This window comes from Pteronotus mesoamericanus, unplaced genomic scaffold (assembly GCF_021234165.1).
Source record: "Pteronotus mesoamericanus isolate MK-2021 breed Mesoamerican mustached bat unplaced genomic scaffold, CSHL_Meso_final contig_347, whole genome shotgun sequence".
Taxonomy (NCBI): domain Eukaryota; kingdom Metazoa; phylum Chordata; class Mammalia; order Chiroptera; family Mormoopidae; genus Pteronotus; species Pteronotus mesoamericanus.
The window spans coordinates 14206748-14220711 of record NW_026555137.1 but is presented as its reverse complement, the minus strand read 5'-3'; positions in this window follow the sequence as shown (position 1 = coordinate 14220711).

Genomic DNA, 13964 nt, shown 5'->3' with positions numbered 1-13964 from the left:
GTCTTTCCCCAGACAACTTGATACTTCTTCCCATATCAAATCCAAATGGCCTCTCCAAAGTAAGTCAGTTCAAGTCTCTGGGCTCTGGGCCTGCAGGCAGAGTTCCCAGAAGCAACAGGTTCACATTGCTACCTTTTCCTCATTTCAAAGTGTCCAGTGCACGTGCTTGCGTGTGTGAATACACACAGAGTCCTTCCCTTGTTGACAAGGTCCTTGTGATCCAGCCATTGCACTGGCCTGGACTTCGGACCCTTTCTGTCTATTCACACTCAGCCCTGCAGGCAAAGACGCCGCTGTACTTCTCAGCTCTAAGCTTTGCATGAGATAATTTTCTGCCTGGAAGCTTTCCTCTCTTGAACCTCATTAATTCCTATCCGTCATTCAGTCCGCAGGTCAAATGTCCACTCTTAAGGAAAGCCTCTCCCAGCTCCCAGCCATCCCAGCAGCACGGCAGGGGGTCTCTGGGTCAGAGGGCGGCGGCAGCTTGGTCGTCTCTCTTATCAATGAGCAGCAGATGCTGCAGGTTTCATAGGGTATGCAAACAGGCAGGCTCTCAGCGTCTCAAAATCTGTTCATTTGGGCTATTTTTAAAACAATTGGTTTTATAAGCCTTTGAGTTTAGCACGAGCAAGCTTTTGAGCTAATGGGTCTCTGCCTGCAGCAAAGAAATAAGCAATGTAGGGTCATCAGTGGCTCATTTACATATAACACTAGGCAGGGGCCTCCATCCCTGATGGGCTTCTTATGTTTGCTTGTTGTGGCTAAAGGGTTTAAACATATTTCTATGTAAATGATACATGAAGGGTCCAGATTCCTGACAATCTCTTTGCTGTGTCCCCTCACCCCCTGGCACCCGAAGGCAGTCAAATGGATAAGGTCACAGAAAGAAGTGAGACTCCAAAGCCACAGGCCATTCAGACTACTTTGTAAAATAGCTTTATCTCATCTAGTCCAAACCCTTCATTTTATAGCTTATTCCAGGCAGATAACCAGAGGATATTCTACTAAAAGCAGAAGTGGTTCCAAAGAGAAGAGGCACACTTTGGAATGTTCCAGACCGATCAAAGAGGAAATGGCCGCCTTTTTCAGATCTTTAAAGTAAAGCAGACTGGAAAAATACTAGTCCTAATACTAGAGGGAACTGAAGAGAATTCTAAACACAGAATCATAGGCTGCCTTAAAAACTGACACTAAACCATGGAGTTTTCCAAGTTACAAGGAAAATAGATAGGTATGTAGGTAGATAAACAGACAGACAGATGGACAGATATAGACACTCCTACATCCCAAGGCCTTTTTTTCCCTTTTTCATTAGTTCACTTTTGTTGTTTTCTTACTGTCTTAGCTCGGGCTACTGGAACAAAACACCATAGACTGCGTGGCTTAAACAACAGCATTTGATTTTCCACAGTTCTGGAGGCTGGCAGGTCAAAGGTCATGACTCCAGCACAGGTGGGGTCTGCTGGGAGCTCACCTGATTTGCTGATGACTGTCCACTCACTGTATCCTTTTAGGAGACAAGCACTGATTTCAACATGTGGGCTTCACCCTTATGACCTAATTACCTCCCAAAGACCCCACTTTCAAATACCATCATGCTACGGATTAGGGCTTCGGTATATGAACTTGGGGAGAATACATTCAGTCCGCAGCACTAACCCAGTGTCTAAGCCCAAATGCTGCCCCTGTGGGAATCCCCACAAGAGCAACGTGGAATCACCAGGAGGCAGCAACTAGAGTTTAGGGTTTGCCTGAGGAGCAGCTAAGGCCCACAGTCTGAGACATTCTTTCTGGAGGCGGCCACCAGTCCTGGATGGTTGGTGATCTCTGGGATTTCTGGAAGCAGCGGTTCTCAGCATTTATTACGTGCCAGGGTCTTGCAGGGAGCTTGTTACTCTTGTCGCTCCCAGGGCTTGTGGCTCTGATGCAGGGGGTCAGAGAAACACTGTCCTAAAGCATAACTCAGGCAGCTCTGCCCTGCACCATCGTGTGATCATGTGATCAGACACCGGAGCCCCTGTGGGTCCTCTCTAAAGGAAGAATCTGTAGGAATGAAACCAAGGTTGCTCCCAACATGAACTGTGCTATGAGAGAAAAATGTTGCACCCGACCTGAACGCTGCATGGCATTGGGTACAAAAGCCTGGCGTTTTACTCTGTGTCACCAGAGTGCCACCAGCTGAGCTCCACTCAGTGAATATCTTGTTGCCATAGGATGCTTGTGCATCATTGTTGATCTAGAAGAGTCTAAACTCTCTCTTCCAAGATGAGATAATAAGGATGAGAAGAGTATTTTACTTTTTACCTTATAAACCTTCCATTCAAATTCTTTAAGATAAAGAGAGAAATAATCCAGTAAAAGACAAGCCAAAGGCCATAGCTGCACTTTGCCCGTATAGCCTACCTGCTATACAAGTATTGATTGTATTCCATCCTATTATACTCTCTGTGGGATAATGATTCTATCAGATCATTTTGATAGCAATTATAATAAGAAGAATGCCTTATTGATTGCCAAATGATGTTTTTCTTGTGCATCAAACTAAGCCATGTAGTAATGCATTTCCTACAGACATCTATATAAACTGAGGGGGAAGGTACTTTCTATGCAGGCAACGTGTGGCTCATTTCATAACAGTGTTTACAGACTCTTCTTTTATTCTTCTGCCCTAAGCCAGGTCTTTAGGCTCCTGCCCTCAAGAAGCTGAAGCCTTTATTTTAAAACTGTAAATCTGAGCCCCTGGCAGAGAGTTCAGTTAGGTAGAACATCATCTCAATACACTGACATTGAGGGTTCGATCCCTAGTCAGGGCACATACAAGAATCAACCAATGAATGTATAAATAAGTATAACAACAAATTGATGTTTCTCTCTCTGTGTCCCTTCTCTCTAAAATCAATATAAAAAGATTTATAAAAAAACAATTTTTAAAAATAAACTGTAGATCTGGCGGTGCTTTCCCTCATTAAAAACACTGAGGATATACAAGCATTAAAAAATGGTAATACCAAATACTTGCTTTCTTGTCTAATTTATTACAACTTTTACTTTAAACTAGGAAAATAAAACTACACACTGGTGGAACGTAAGAGAAGCCAGGCAGATGTTCATTAAATGTGCTAAGGAACACGTCAGGTACAGGAAAAACAGACTTATATTCAGAGTTGGTTAGTCAGATCGTAAAAGGAAAAGTAAGAACCAAATGGTTCTGTAATCATCTAACGCTGGTTTGCGTTTCACTACAATTTTCACTCAACATCTCTTTTCTAAGGTGCAATTCACTAAATAATGTGATATTAATTAGGCACAAGTGGTAGCCCAGAGAGTGAATTTCCATTTCCTCATTATCGCCGGTGCACAGTAAGTCATCAATCCCAACATATCATTAGCTTCATCCTTTTAGCAAATCAGTTCTGGCTGATAGCTGATAATTGGTTAAATGGGGTATTCTCTGACATGCAACCCTGGGAGTGATGAGAAAATAACAGGTCTCTCTTCTGGCAGAAGAATAATTAGCAATAAGGAGTTGCCCAAGTTCAATTATTTAATGATTTGCCAACACAGTGAGTGACACATGAGAATGGGGGACCTAGTTCAGGGTTGATCTGAATCAAAAATGAATCAGTAAACCCATGCAAAAGATACGCATTAGCTCTCCATTCCTCCCTTTAGCCCAATCTCAAGGCATTTATTCATTGAACACAAAACGAAAACAACAACGGACCTGCTTGAGAGAGCAGTCAGGAAACATTGCTTCTGTTTGAAGATCTGGATCTTAAGGCAACATCTCAGGGCTTGATAATAAAGTTTAAGAATTTCACAGATTTATTACTAACCCCCAAAATATTGTGTCTAATGTCTACTGTGTAAGTACTGGAACGAGGGGCATATGAACTAATCTGGAATAGCTGGGAAATTTTAGGTGTGTGTTAACTGGCAAAGAAGCTGATTTCCACATATATTTTCCCAGTACTGCCTCCAGCAAGACCAGGAGAACCGATTTAGTGGGGTGCAAGAGCTGACCAGAGAAACGTGACCCCGCTGATATACCAAGGTCTCTCTAAGTTTCTAGTCACTGACCAGCTTTAAATTACTAGAACCAGTTGTAGCATTTGGTTTGGTATCACCTGAACGAGGGCTGCTGAGTCAAGTTCTACTTTTATATTTGTAATAGGAAAAATATTGGAGATCAAATATATGACTGTCAATAAAAGCATAGATAAGTTATTGTATACCTATATTATAAAATACTCTGTTTAACTGAACTAGATTCACAGGTATCTGAGAGAGAATGTTTGGGAAACAAATAAAACTGCAGAATATTACATATAGCATACTCTATGTGTAATTGTTAAAAATGGTAATATATTCTGCTTATGTATATGTGTTTGTGTATAGTAAAATTTTAAAAAATATGGATTGAACAAACACTAAATTCATAATTATGTCTAATTCTGAGGAGGGTGGGAAATGCATGGAACTGGGAAAGCAAATCCAAAAAGCTTTAAGCAAATGTTAATATTTGTTTGGGTTGATTCATTTGGTATATTTCTGTATAGTGTATAGGTTTTTAAAATAAAATCGCCATTCCATTTCTCTTGAACAAAAGCACAAACAATAATCTAAAGAAAACTTTTCTAAAACCACAGCTTGTACTGTTTGTATTATAAACAAAACACTGGGATTAAATTCTTACCATTTATCTAAAACCACAAGTAAAGGAAATTCTACATAGAAGGATAACCTCTTTCTTCTAGTACTGTACCCTAGCTCAGTCAAATGCTGTCATTTTCCTCAGCTTCTATGATTCCAATGACTGCACTTAATTTTATTATTATTTCTCTTCTTAAAGGGTACATTCATTATTGAGAAAAGAAAGGAAATTCAAGTGATGCAAAACCAGGTCCAATTCAGCTCTCTACCCCACCTCTGGTAAGGCCAAGTATGCTTGGTCTCTCCTATTTCAACTCCTCAAGGTTTCTGATTTATAGATGTTCATGTTCCAGTCTCAAGAACACCTTGCTTTATCCATCAATATCTGGTGGCAGATTAACAGAGTGTGAATGGCCTATAACAAACAGAATTTGAGCTATTAACTAGATGCATAAGCAGGAAATAGATTGCTAAATTGTGAAAAACTTTCAAATGACCTAATATGCTCCTCAGTGTAGTGCTGTTGAGACAGAGGCCTCATTGTCGGTTCCACTCCCCTGCTGTTTTTCAGAGAGAATACCTTGTGCATTGCACTTACGTGTCCACCTGCATTTATATGTCCATCAGAGGTCAACATATTCAAGCAGAAATGTTAGCTAAAGCCACAATGTTAGATAAAGCACTTCCAATGTGCTTTTGATGTATTTTCCTACGTACGAACATATCAGAGCTAATCACGTCTCACCATGAAAGTTACGTGTTTCAGATTTGATTTGTTTTGTTTTGTTTTGTTTTACTCTATTTTCCGGTTACCTTTCTCAAGTGGTAGTGAGAATTAGGATTAATTCAGTTCAACACAACAAGTAATTAAAAGTCTGCTGCATATCAGCAACATGCTAGATATTCCTCGGGCAGAGAAAAAGATACTGCAGCTCACAATCATCCCTCTTTCTCAACCATGGGTGGGGTTGGGAGCCCCATCCCAAGGCTCAAAGAGGGACTGAGGTTGCACAAGTTTGGGAATGAGAACAAAGTTGAGGAATAGACGCTCCACCTGTGTGCCCTGACCTTGGACAGAGATACTGTTATCTGACCCTAAAGGCTGAATTTCCCCAGGGTAAATGAAGGCAGCAGCTCTGTGTCTGAAAAGCCTGGATTCTGGAACAAAACTTGACTCCTGGTTAGACCTGACTGTAAACCTTTTCGGTGGTCTCATACAGGGATGAGCCTGAGAGGCCCCAAGACATTGTGAACCCATATTCATAGGCCTATCTATAAAATTTAGTGAATCATGGGTATATAGTCCATAAACTGTGAGTTTAGATGTTCCATCTGAAGACAGTAACTCAAGAAAGCCTATCAGTAGGAAACAATAAGAAAATCAGTGTTGAACTTGGCACACGAGTGGGTAACTGTGGAACACTCAGGTGCAGATGCCCAGTTAAGCAGCTGGGTATCTGCGTCTGGAGGGGAGGAGAAAGTCTTAACTAGAAGCACTAGTCTGGGAATTATCATCTTGGTTGAAGATTTGGAGGTGGATGAAAAGAGAGCTGAGCTGGGATCTTTGGAATCATTCACAATCTTGGAGCAGGAGAAATAAGAGGAGGCCGTGAAAAGAAGCAGGAAATGGGTAGCAACTTATTTTTTCTTTTTCTTTCCTTTTTTAAATACATTTTTTAATTTTTTATTTATTGATTTTAGAGAGACAGAAAAATTGATTTGTTGTTCCACTTATTTAGGCACTCCCTGGTTGATTCTTATATGTGCCCTGACCAGGGCTTGAACCCACGACCTTAGCATATCAGGTCAACACTCTAACCGACAGAGCCACCTGGCCAGGGCTATAAGTAGCAATTTAAATGTGGGAAACTATGAGAGGCTTCCTTATTAAAATATGGTGGGGTAGATCATCCAAAAGCCTTTCTGTTACAAAACTCTTGGACCAGCTGCATAATATATAACAAAAATATTTCTAATGCATAGCTGAGCTTCTAACAAATTAATTAAAATGAGAGGGGAGAGCAAAGAACAATGGCTCTCTACTATGAAGACAATTTTTTTGATCTCAGAATATTTTTGTTGATTTCAGCTTGGATGTTCACTGATCCATGGAGACAGAATTAAAATGAAGACTCTTGCATGAAGCTATAATATTATATATATATTTTTATATGTGTTTGAAATTTATACATACACAGTTTTTAATTAAAAAAAGAAATGGTCACCAAGGGTGAACCTCAATGTAAATCATGAACACTGATATTTGGATGTTTAGTTCATCAGTTGTAATAAATATATCACTCCAGCAAGGGGCTTTGATGGTAGAAAGACAGTAGCGGGAGCGGTATAGGGAAACTCCATATTTTCTGCTCAATTTTTCTGTAAACCTAAAACTGCTCTAAAGCCTATTAAAAGAAGAGGAATGGGGTTCTGGGTTTCCTGGCAGAAGTAGATTCAAAATCTCTCTGGAGGACAATCCAGGCAGTATAAAATTCCTGCAATTTACTCACAATCGCATAATTACAGATACGAAGGAACAAGCCTGCAAGAGAATTAACAGACAGAACAACCCGTGAAATTAGAGCTTTAGAACTTTAAAAAAATAATAACTACTTACTATAGTATAGGAAATAAGTTGTATATTATTAAAAATAGGAAAACAAACCATAAGGAAGAAATGATTTGCTTTTTAATGACAAAATGTGTATCTTTTAAAAGAAATGACTGAAACTTCAGAAATTAAAAACTTGGGGAACAAAAAGCTTTCAATGACTTAAAAAGCAGATTAGACACAGCCAAGGAGGTGATTTTTATATCTCAAGAAAGATCTGTGGAAATTATCCAGAAAATAACACAGGGAAACAAAGACATATAAAATGTGTGGAAAGGGAGAATAACAATGAAAAGACTCTTACATACTGCAGAAGGGAGCAGAACTTGGTACAACCAATTTGAAAAGCAATTTGGCAAAACCTAATAAAACTGAAGACACCACACTCTCTTACCCGAAGCTTTCCTCCTAAAATACACAGGTCGGTGCAGGGAGATGCCTCATCAGAGAGTCAATAGATAACCCCCTGGCTGGGGTGGGGATCAAGGCCAAGGCCCCTGGCGCCATTTTGGGACAACTCAAATAACCATGCCAGCTGCAGAGCTGAGGCTTCTTTTGTAACTACATGTCTTTGTACTGTTTCCCTCTACTCAATCCTTTTTCATTCAATCCCTTACAGTTGTTCTTCCAAAGAGCTCTGCCCAGTAGCATCCTGTGTATGTAAATTTCAGAATCTCCTTCCTTAAGAAAAATTGGGCTTATAAGAACACTAATCAAAAGTTTGACTTTGAACACAGTAAATCTGAGATACCTGTTACATATCCAAGGAAATGGGTCTAATATGTTGTTCAATATATGAGTCTGGAGTTTGGGGAAAAGTCTGGGATAGAGAGACAAATTGAAGTTCAACCAGTATGTGAAAGTATGCTTAAAGTCATGAGACTGGTTGAACTCATCAAGGTAATTAGAGAAGAGAAATGAAATATGAGGACTGAGCCCTAGACACAAATATAGATTTGTAACTGCCAACAAGTAACCGTCTTTTGCTAATTATACTTATTGCCTAAAATAGCGAGTGCCTATTGAGTAGGTACTCAAAAAATATTCAGTGAATGAGTGATTGTTGGGCTTCTGCATAAATTTGTATTTGAAGATAATGCTTTAATGCTTTTTAAAAAAATCATTGTACCTTGGAATTAGATATCAAGAGAGGCCCTAGTTTTATTTGACACATAGAATTTAATAAAATTCTATTACTATAATTATTAGAACTAAAATAAGTGGAAAAAATAATAACTCCATGAGACTAAAGAACTAGATCAAACTAAGGAATGAGTAATATTGCCAGATGTCACAAAGAGTTCAAAAGGACTGAAAAACATTCCCTTGACTTATATTAGTGGAAGGTCATTGTGAGGGGCTGATCCACTAGGCGGTGGAGCCAGACACACAACCAGGGCTTGTCACCTGTCTCTTGCTACATCTTTCCTGCTTAATCCTCAGTGCACTTCCTAATTCCACTGCTGGAGCGTAGAGCAGACTTTCCTAATGTCCAGGTGATCACCTGAACTCTTGCAACGGGCCCTGGCCAGATCCTCAATACAAGCGCTGTCGCGCAGGCGACGTGAAGAAACATCATACAGGTTACAGATCGACAAGACTCCTGGGCTCTGTCACTTAGTGATATAAATATTTATGCAACTAAGAACAGAGATGTACTGATTTCGACAATAAGGTGCTGGGACAGACCGTGAGGACCAGCGTTCAAAAACGTGGTTGCCCAGAGCCTCCCAAAGCCAGAGACACGCTCAGACAGTGGACGCCGCTGATGACATCCTGATGGAATGGCCCCTCCAGGTCTCCAGATCTGGCTATTTTTATCATCCCACATCGTTAAGAGTTGGCAGTTGTTTGATTATATACAGAGTTCAGAAGAATCACTTCTCCGTTCACCATTCTGAAGCGAACCCGTGTGTACATATTGGCACTAGATAGAAATTTCATTACGAGTTTATTACCCTCAGCTACATGCTTTGAGCCATCAGTCCTTACGGGCTCAGATGTGGAGTCAGAACTGCATTCTAGTTCCTGCCTCATCTCCTAGAGCTTCTAGAAGTGCTATATCCGATTCCATCACCCTATAAGCACCAACAGCGTATGTCTCACTCAAAAGAGCACCCACACATCTGCAGAGGGGAAACTATATGCCCCTCTTATTATACGCATAAATATATACACAGGGTCTGGCACAAATAATGTCCCTTTTTTATTACAAAATTGTAAGTGCCTAATTCTGTAACATAACAATATCACACTCAAGCAAGCATACTATATGACATTTTAGGTAAACTGTTCAAATTAAAACTATGAATTATTACACCCGCATTATTACCCTACCAAACACACTCAGGCAGGCCTTACTTCTGCCGGACCATGTACATGAACAAACTTAGTTATAAACACACCCAAACGCACACAAATACCCCAATAGAAATAAAAAGCAAAACATCTGAATCTACTAAAGCATTATTAAAACGTGGCTTTGCACTTCCATTTTCTTGCCGAGAAGACATTTTATATTTTTGAACTCTATTGGAAAACTGGTTTAAATTCACAATTAAAATATTTGTAAGCCTCCTGATTTGTATTTGTTTTAAAGCTGATTACATGCTTATTGAGATGCCTTCTATTCCCAGAAGAGTAGAAAAGATAGATGAAATCATTTCTACTTTTATTGAAGTATTTCCTAAACACTGACAATCTTCATGAAGTGCATTCAAAACATTTTAAGAGCATTTCAAATATGAGGATGTGAGCCTCTTTTTACAGATGGGAACGCCCCGACACCACATGGTTGAGATAGGCTGGCTCAGCTCCTATGTCAATTCCTTGACCAAAATCCTTGGAAAAATCCAGATGGAATTCCAGACTTTGTCTATGGAAGATTGTCCTGTTGCCACAGATGAAGTCTCAGCCTTAAATATGTCAAAACATGTCATTCTCTAAAGTTCCACATCACTTCTGCTTTCTGGGTTGAGGAAATGGCTAACATACCTGACATTTAGAAAGGTACAAGATGGATAAAGATAGATAGATATGGGAATGCAGGTTCATTTTAGATACAGAAGGAAGAGAAAGACTATACAGCACAATATTGATCACTACAGGATCACTGGATGTTGTGATCAATATGAGTGTTCTACCTTTCGCTTTTTCTGTTTTTACATATTTTTGGTAAGTACTTTTATAATCAAAGAGGTTAAGCTGCTTTCTCTTTTATTTACCTTCCTCAACAATCCAGCCCTTGAGCTGTTAGCGAAGGATGGTTGGGGAGGAATGGGCCATAGTGCCTCCAAGGGGTGTATCGATGCCCACGCAGAGTGAGGAGGGCATCGTACAGGTGGGATGCCCAGCATGAGGTACGGGGCCCCAAGCAAAGAGAAGAGTCGTCCATAGGTGGGGCGGTGCAATATGAGGAGTCAGAGTTGCTCCACGGGGCAAGGGGGCCTTTGCAGAGGACAACCCAGTACAGGGAGTCAGCGCCCGAGTGGGTGAGGGGCTTATCCACACTAGGGGCCAGGAGACCCAGCAGGGCGAGAAGGGCATCACGAAGGGGCAGCCTGGTGGGAGTATGAGAGTCCAGGCAGAGTGAGCGGGGCATTCATGCATGGGTATTAGAGGCCTGGTTGCGTGTGTTCAAGACCAAGGAGATGAGGAGAGTGTCCCCATGGGAGGGAGGCTGAGGGGCAGGAGTTGGCAACATAGAATGGGCGTCCTAAGCCAAGTGGCGGAGAAGAGCTCAAAGTCAGTCATTCTGTTTTCCCCTGTAAATCCTATAATGTCGTGACAATGCTCATATCTCAGCATCTAGAAGGTATCACCCAAAAAAGAAAGGAACTACATCCAGGCTAATGCCAATATGGCATTGATGGCATTGGGGAAAACAAAGAAAAGAAAAGAAAATCTGCGTCGTAAGATTTTTTTAAAGTTGTTTGAAAAAAGTCTGCCACTTTTCATGCAGAGTCGTCGGTCACAGTCTCCCCTCCTGTCCTGACCCTGCGGCTGTGTCTACGTGAGGAAGCTTGTTGAGCTCAGCAATACACACTCCTGGCGTCCATCCTCAGACAGAACAAAGGCGATTTTGATGCTTGATTCACCACCACAGGAGGCAGGCCTTGGCAAATGATAAAAATTCAGCAAATACCAGACCGGCAGGCCATCCCACCAGGACCCTTGTGTCCACAGCAGACACTAATAATTGTTCAAATACTCCTTCCCACCAGGAACCCCTGCCTCCAAACCTGTTTCAACACAGGCCTGCAATTTTCCATTACCCGTCCATAGAGGTTGGTACACAAGGTGACATTTCTTTGCCAACCTTGATATAAAAACAATTGAAGTTCTTGTTTAACATGAATTACAGCTTACATTTAGGAAAAGGAAGTGCAGGTCGTTTTATCCCTGTTTTACAAAGGAAGTTCTGCCGCTTAAAGGGGTAAGTCACATGTTTAAGGTCCTGCAGCGCTGGGATTGAAACTTGAGCTGTTTGGCTTGGAAGACTAGGTCCTTAGCCTTACATAAAATTGCCCTTCCACTTCATGCAAAAATATACTGAAGAGAAGGGGATATTTCAGAGAAGCAAATGCAGGTGACAGCTGGGGTTTTAAAACTCCATTGCTGACAAAATTGGGCAGTTCCTTGGCAAGCTGGGGTTTTTTGGTCACTGTAAATTAAATATTAATTCATATGAGTCTGTCAGTTGGGCAAAAAAGAATGATAAACACTGTCTTCGGGAAGGGAAATATTCTCATGGGCAATGAGTAGGGTTTGTAGCTAATTCTATCACTTGAAAGGCAGAGAAAGAAGTGAGCTTTGGACTCACAGCAACGTTCTACTGCCTTGGCCACCGGAGGCTGCCCTGAGCCCTCAGGACTATGGGAGAAGGAGACAGCACCGGCTCTGCAACGGGCTGGTCGCCAGGCAGGGCAATCACGCAGAGAGCGATGCGACAATAAAGCCGGGTGTTGCGCAGAACAAAGGAACAAGTATCACCATGAGCCTCATTCGAGTTCTGAAGGATGCGCCCCAAAGGCATGCTGGGTGTCCCAGTGACTCCAGCAGGGGTGGTGTTTGAGCCAGATTATGTTGCAGGATTGATTTAAATAAGGATTACAGCAATAAAAAGTGGGGGGAGGGGACAAGGGTCAGCAGAAGCACGGAGAAGTGAATGGGCCGCGGGGATGGATGGCCCGCAGACCGAGAAGAGGGCCTCCAGCGGGGGACCGCGAGAGGTGACACTGGAGAATGAGGAGGAGGAAGTGGAACAGTAGACAATGAGGAGGAGGAGGAACAGGGCTGCTATGGCTCCAGGGCAGCTGTAGGTTAAACAGGAGCTGGGCAGAATGAAGACTGTGGAGCAGCCGGGCTCCGTTATAAGATTCTGGAAATTCCGCGCATCTGTCAAGAATGCTGGAAGTACTTAGCAAACATTAACTCATTTAATCCTCAGAATCACTCACCGCTGTAAGATAGGAAGCCGTAACCCCATTTACAGATCAGGAAAGTGAAACTCTAGGGTTTCGCTTGTCCACGTCGCACAGGTGGACTGTGGTGGGGCAGGGGGCGGATCTGGCAGGAAGGACCAGGACACAGCGGTCCAATGACTCTCCCATGTTGCCGTTCTGATGCTTCATCCATTAGAAACAGGAAGGACAAAGCCGTTTGATCCCAAAAGGTTACATGTGCAGGTAGGTACTCCAGTGTGGAAAATTTTTGATTATTTAAAACCATCTGTCAAAATGGAAGAAACCTATTAGGAGCTGAATTGTGCCCTCACTGCCCGCTGCAAATTGTGTTAAAGTCCTAACCCCAGTACCGTAGGATGTGACTCTACTTGAAGAGAGGGTCTTCAAAGAACTAATTAATTTAAAATGAGGTTTTGATGGTGGGCTCTTATTCAATATGACTGATGTCTCTAAAAAAGAGGAGATCCGGATAGACGTGTCCTGAAGGAGGAGCATGTGAAAACACAGGGAGAAGAGCCCCGTCTACATGTCAAGGAGACATGCCTCTAAGGAAACTAGCCCTGCTGAGCCCTGGATCTTGGGCTTCCAGCCTCCAGAATTGTAAGAAAATACATTTCTGGTACATAAGCTACCAAGGCTGTGGGACTGTATTATTGCAGCCTTAGCAGACTAACCCCATATCTAAGTACCTAAACTGCTAATTGCTGTGATCTGAGCTGACCACAAAAGCATCTCTGAAAAAGCTCTCCAGTGATACATAAAACAGATTCAGAGGTATTCGAGTTAATAGAAGGACTGCTTATCCTCTTTTATTTATGTGAACTAGGAGAGTAATAGCCCAGAGGCACGCAGAAGAGGAATGGGATTTAATTATTGTAAGAGTGGTATGTTGTTTAGGAAGTGGTCATTGAATTTTCAAAAATTAAGTCAGATATGCATATGATAATCTACACACACACACACACACACACACATACACACATGAACTTGTATCCAGAATTCCTACAACTTATTGAGAAAAAGACAGTCCAAGTTTTAAAAATAAGCTAAGGACTTAGACACTTCACAGAAGAGGATATAGAAATGTCAAATAGGTATATAAAAAGTTGCTCAAAGCCAGTCCTTATGAGGAAGATACAAATCAAAACCACAATGGTATACTTCTACTGCCCCCTCATCAGAATAGGGAAAATGTGAAACAACAGAATCTCCCTTAAATATTGCTGTTATTTGGG